Consider the following 6,285-nt stretch of genomic DNA (forward strand, 5'->3'; position numbering starts at 1 on the left):
TCATTCTGTGCCAGCTAGGCTATCTCAGTGGGTTCCAGTTAATAGAAGGTGTTATACATGCAGTGAGTTAGGGCATTTGGCTAGGGATTGTCCTACAGTCACACATCGCAGGCGATAGGCTCTATAGGACCAGGTTCGTCGTGCCTATGCACAGTCAGCTAGATGTTCCTAGAGTGTTATACATGGTATTTAGTTGGACAGAGGTACTCAGGGAAACTCGACACATCCTTCACACCGGACTTTAGCTTAAATAGGTTGTAGTGCTTGTGGGTATATTAGGCACCTATCTAGAGAGTATCCCCAGCATGGGATCATTGTACAGTCATCTCAGTCAACTCAACTTTTGTGGTTTGTGGCACCTATGGTTAGGGTTAATACTTTGGCTATCACAGTTAGTGGTATAAATGTTTAGTTCGAGGCCAAGCACATTCCATTCCATGCTTTTGCAGGTCAGATAGAGGACAAGACTCAGGTATCAATCGAATTTATGTAAATATTGTTTCTAGGACTTTCTAGGACCTTTATTGCTTGTAGTGCATGGGTGTTAGGGTCTTCATCTTGCGATTTTGGTAAATAACTTTACTTGCACTTATGTGGGCTTGCTTACGTAGCCTGATTACTTGCCTATTATTTGCTATGACATCTTTGCTTGAAACTATATGTATGTGTTTATTATCCCTAGGTGATTTCTTTTAGTAGTAGATCAAGTTGGTCTAGTTATTGTATAGTAGTAGAGGTAGAGTAGTATCTTGCCCTAGTAGGTTTTCTTTATACTTAGCTGGCTTGCCCTAGTAGGTTTTCTTTATTGAGTTATACTAGTTTCCTTGGTTAGATGGTTCCCTTGTCATTTTTATTCTTCTTTAGCTGGTGTGAGGTTGTTGTTGACAGAAGGGTATGTCATCAACTGTGGGCCTTGATGGTCTACTGTATATCTTATTCGACGACTCTTTCTTTGTTCGATCTCTTATTCTTAGTTTCTAAGGTGGCAAAGTTAAGGTTTGCCATTTAGATTGGCTGGGTTATCTCCTCATGGTAAGTTTGATAAATAAGTTATTGGTTCATCTGGTTGTGTAATGTGATGTCAGATGGCTATGTTTGAGTTGGAAGGCTGGAAATGGAATTAACTTTGTTCATTCTAAGTTGGTGATGTTTTAGCTTGAAGTATCATGTAAAAAGGGTTCTATTGGGATTCATGGAAGAGATAGAGTAATATAGTTATGATCGACCAACAGTTAGCTAAAAAGGTGTAATTGTGGAGTGAGGGTGCACATATTGTTAAATATTGGTGCATCAAGTCAGCTCTGGGGTATTTTCACTAGTTATGGACCTTCGGGTATTTAGCTACCTCTACCCGGGAATTTAGTTATGAGCATGTCCTACATTGGGTATGCCAGCCGGTCAGGAGCGCCAGGCTTCTAGTTTGGGTTAAGTATGGTGGTGTTCATGAACTGCTTCTAGACGACAAGCTTCATTAGAGATAGAGGAACCTTCTCAAATGAATCTCCTATAGGATAGAGTCAAAGTAATTCAAGGAATCAACAACTCCTTACTTGCTTCAAGATGCGAAGTTCATGTGTCATTATGGTAAGCTTATGGTATTCATTATAGTTGGTCAGTTTTATTGCGGGTCTCTCTTAAAAAGGCTTTATATGCTTGTTCGTTACATACTGGCTTATGTTTTTGTTGCATTATGGTGGTTTACTCAAATTTGCACTCGTAGAGTGATACATGGACTCATGGCATTAGTTTCGATTTCTTTTGGGTTAGACTCTCATACTGGTTCATTTTCTAGAAGTTCTATTGGCAGCACAGTGACATTGGAAGTTGGTTTGAGTTATGGAGAAGAGAGGTGAATTTGAGATTTTTCCCTTGGTTGAGTTCTGGGTTGGCGTTGCCCTACTGGAGAAGGTGTCTGTAGGTCTGATAGAGCGTGCAGGCCTAGTATTCTCATATTTTCATGTCCTTGGGTTTTTTTCTATCCTTTGACATTTGAGGAAGAAAATCTTTTTAGTAGTAGATGTTGTGATATTCCTATAGGTCATTTTTCTATTTTCCAATCTTTTTACCATTTATAGCTTTTCTGTAGCGACCCCGAGTCATTTATGACTTGCTGGCACTGATAATTCGAACGCCTGGTCATTTGTTTGGGTTTTATGCCTGACTACTTATTTTGGAGCTCTTGGAGTTTGAATAATTGACTTCGGTCAAAACTCTAAGAAGACGAACTCAGAATAGAATTTTAATGATTTCATCAACTCCAGAATGGTCATTCTAGGCTAGTAGCATGTTCAGCCTGAGTCTTGAGTCTTTCGGTGCGAGTTTGAGTCATTAGAAATTTTAGCCTAAGATTGACTTTGATCAACATTCTTGGTAAACGCACTTGGATTGAAATTCTGTCAGCGCAATTAGCTCCAAAAATTTTGAGTTTGGTCTAGAACGACCCATCATGTGGTTCCCAAGGATTTTAGTCTCATTTTAAGCCTTCTTGTAGAATTGGTAAAAATGGTGCATGGGTATGAAACCCACTTTTTGTTGAGAAGACCTCAAATGAGAATTTTGACTACGTCGTTGAGTTTGGAATGTCAAATTTAGTGGAGTAGCATAGTCCATTTGCTCCCAAGGGATTTCGAATAAATCCCGAGCACCCCGTCAGAGCTTTTTCAAAGCTCAACTTTAGGCTTGTGCAGTGCCTGCTGGTGCCATACTTTTCTTCAGCACAATCATGGAGGGGTACTCAGCATAGCCATCGAGATCGCGAGTCCCCTGGATGCGATCGCGAAGGGCTTCCAGTGGGGGAGGGGTGGACAAAGTGGTCATCGCAATAACGAGGTGCAATCGCGATGGTCATTTAACCTAGGTGTTGCGATCGCAATCCAATCTCCCACGATCGTGATGCATTTTTGTCTGGTCTTTTAATTTAAGACCAGACGCGAATCAGCCCCAACTCCCATTCTTGTTCTTGCTATTTTGTTAGCTATCATGCTCCAAATTAGGCGATTCCAAGTCTTAGAGCTTTGTTTTGATTGTGGCTATGTGGTGGAGTGTTCGAGGGAGTGTTAAGATCGTCTGTTTGAGGTAATTTCATGCCCAAATGGTCTTCCCTAGCTTAGCTTTAAAGCTTTAATGGTGAAATTATTTGTTGGACTAATTTCTCTCATTGTGAGCATTAATTTGTGCCCCATTTGGGGTACAAGCTCAATAATGCATTTAAACCCTTTTTATGGAGTCAATTTTAGGATTCCCATTATCAGTCTCAAATCATTTTGAACTAATTTTGGGTATGTCTTCCAAAAATACAATTTTAGTATTAAAATATTTGTATTGATGAGGTGATCAATACTTTAATAGTGTAGAGGCAATTGGAGTTGATTTTGGAGTGGAAATCTACCAAAAAGTGGACTTGGAGCGCATGTGTTTGGCGTCGAGGTAGGATACAGTGTTCATTCCTTTGATTGAGCTTCACGAGGTATTGTTTAGTATAAATTGCTTGTGGTTTGGATTGTATGTGATGGGTTAGGTCCAAACCTTTGTTTCCTGCTTCTCTGTCCTGGTATGAGCCTTAGGCTAGGTTGCCTTGTGAGACTCTCAGTTTAGCTGGTAACCTTAGTGATTATGCCTTAGTTTGATCTTGGTTAGCTTGTTTTACGTGGCTTGTTTGAGGTTTATGGTGGTTGGCAGAATTGTACCTTAGAATTGAGTTTGAGTTGACCCTTAGTTGTTGTAGTCATTTTTGGTGGGAATTTCTGAGACTAAGTGTCCTTCACTATTGTAGCATGTATTTTGAAGCCTTGGTGTAGTGGTTTTCACCCGATTAGGCTTGTGAATTACTGTTAGGCCCCATTTCTTAATTTAGAGTTAGAATCCTCTACGTTTTCTTTTTGTCGTTTAGCGGGGCTAGCTGTGTTTTTACTCTCAGGGTTGTACTTTAGCTGGATCTGGAGTTATTGATTGACTAGCTGAGCACCTGTTTCCTCATATCCTCCTCTTTGTTACCCAGTTAGGGTTGAGCTCCCTTTTGGGCCTTGTTGTTGTTTTAGAAGAGTAGATTTGAGCCCTAGGCATTGGTTAGAGGTCAGTTGTATATGTTAGTCTTGTTTCTATGCTATAGAGGGTAAGGTGCGTGTAGCATCATTATTGTATATGATTGTTCATGTTGTTTGGGTGCTGGTGATGGCATGCATTGCACTAGACCCTTCTTTTCTCATAGATATAGTCGACCTTGGTGCATGCATTGGTTCTTGGCATTGATTTGAGAAACTTGGGTTGTCACCCAAATTGTTATTGATTTTCTAAATGGGGGTCGTACTACTTTTATTGCTACTATTTACAGTGGACTAGAGACATCAAGGATGTGCTTATTTTCTTATATTAGTTTGGTCAGAGAGAGTTCTTAACCCTTTCTATATTGATTTGACTATTTATCTTCGATCACCGCGATGGAGCGGATTCTAAATGATTAAATATACAGATTGATTTATATATTGATATAAGACTTGGATCGGAACCAAGAAGGTATATAAGGGAGTTCTCCAAACCCCCATGACGATCCTAGAGAGGTGCATGGGTGTTGCTTCCTGGACGGAAATGGAAGTAGGTATATATATCTTGACATGAGGCACTTGGCATTGATGGTACTACTAGTCTTATTGCATAAATCTCATTCATATATGCATTGCCTATCACCACCATAATTGTTTGTACTTGTCAGTAGTATGGGATGCCGTTCAAGTTTAACTATTTGTGAGTGAACCTCCTGGGCACACATGGGCTCAGAAGGTATTGTCTGACTATTTTCGAACTTATGGTGGTATAAAGGGTGGTCTTTTGTTTGAAGATAGTTACTGCCCTTGTTCTTATTTATCAACCTTTTTGTCTAGAAATTTAGTTGATGCGGTCCTTTGGGCCTTTACGTGATGTCTGTGTTTACTTCTGTTAGTAGGTTGTCACTTAGTTGTCCTCTTTCATAATGTGTTGTCATATTTAGGTTCTAGTTTGGGGCCACCAGGTACATCCTTTGGTTCCTTGCTTGTTTCTTATCTTTTTTCTTCCTTGTATCATATGTTTCTTATTGCAGGCTTCCGTATTATTTTTGTTAGTTACTTGTGATATATACTCCTTTCTTACATGTTCTTTATACTTGCTTTTTCTTTGAAGCTTAGTTGGCCGATGCCTATTGAGTACCACTTGTTTGTACTTATACTAAACTTCTGCATCCTACAGATCATAGTACGGCTTTTCACTACTGATTTCGATATCGTGGAGAGCAGCTCTTGGATTCTGGAGACTTGGTTGAGCTCTTAGCATTCAGAGTTGCCTATCTCCCTCTCTTTCATCTTAGACTAATCTTTATTTTGCACTAGAGACAGTTATGCTAATATTGTACTTGTAAAAGCCTTGTATTCCTTTACTTTAGTTTAGTAGTTCGACTACCGCCTTATATTAGGTCTTAGGGATTATCTTATTGTATTGTTCTCATTCTTCTTTTCTTCTTATTATTCTTATTCGTTTCTTTTCTTCTGCTTGTGATGTTTCATTGACTATGGGTTCGTACTATGGGGTTAGTCTTACCTACTGGTGGGTTTATAGTAGGTGTTATCACGACTAGAGAAATTAGGTCGTGACATTCATAGGCTTGCCCATTTAGGAGTTTGTTTGGTTGATTCTTAAGATGGTGGAGTTATTATTCATGGTTCAGAATCTTCTCTTGTGATGGATGTTAAAGAAAAACAAAATGAGGATCCAATATTGGTTGAACTAAACAAAGTGATTCTTAAAACGATCATTAAGGCTTTCTCCTAAGGGGGAGATGGTGTGCTTCGATATCAGAATTGGTTGTGTGTTCCAAATGTTGATGGTTTGAGGCAAAAAATTCTAGTAGAAGCCCACAGTTCTTGGTATTTTATTCACTCGAGAGACACTAAGACTTATCGTGACCTATAAAAAGTCTATTGGTGGAATGAGATAAAGAAGTAATGGCAAAATTTGTGGGTAAGTGTCCAAATTTCCAACAAGTTAAAGGTTGAGCATCAGAAACCTGGCGGTATGGCTTAGAATATTGATATTCCTACTTGGAAGTAGGAATACTTAATATGACTTCATTACAATTTTGACTCGTACGCGTCAACAACATAATTCTATATGGATGATAGTAGACCAGATGACTAAGTCAACACATTTTCTTCTAGTTAAGACTCAATATTTAGATGAGGAATATGCTAGACTGTACCTTTGAGAAATGGTGAAATTTCACGGGGTTCCGTTATCTATCATTTTTGAAAGAGGCAG

The sequence above is a fragment of the Solanum dulcamara genome, chromosome 6 (genome assembly GCF_947179165.1).
Source record: "Solanum dulcamara chromosome 6, daSolDulc1.2, whole genome shotgun sequence".
Taxonomy (NCBI): Eukaryota; Viridiplantae; Streptophyta; class Magnoliopsida; order Solanales; family Solanaceae; genus Solanum; species Solanum dulcamara.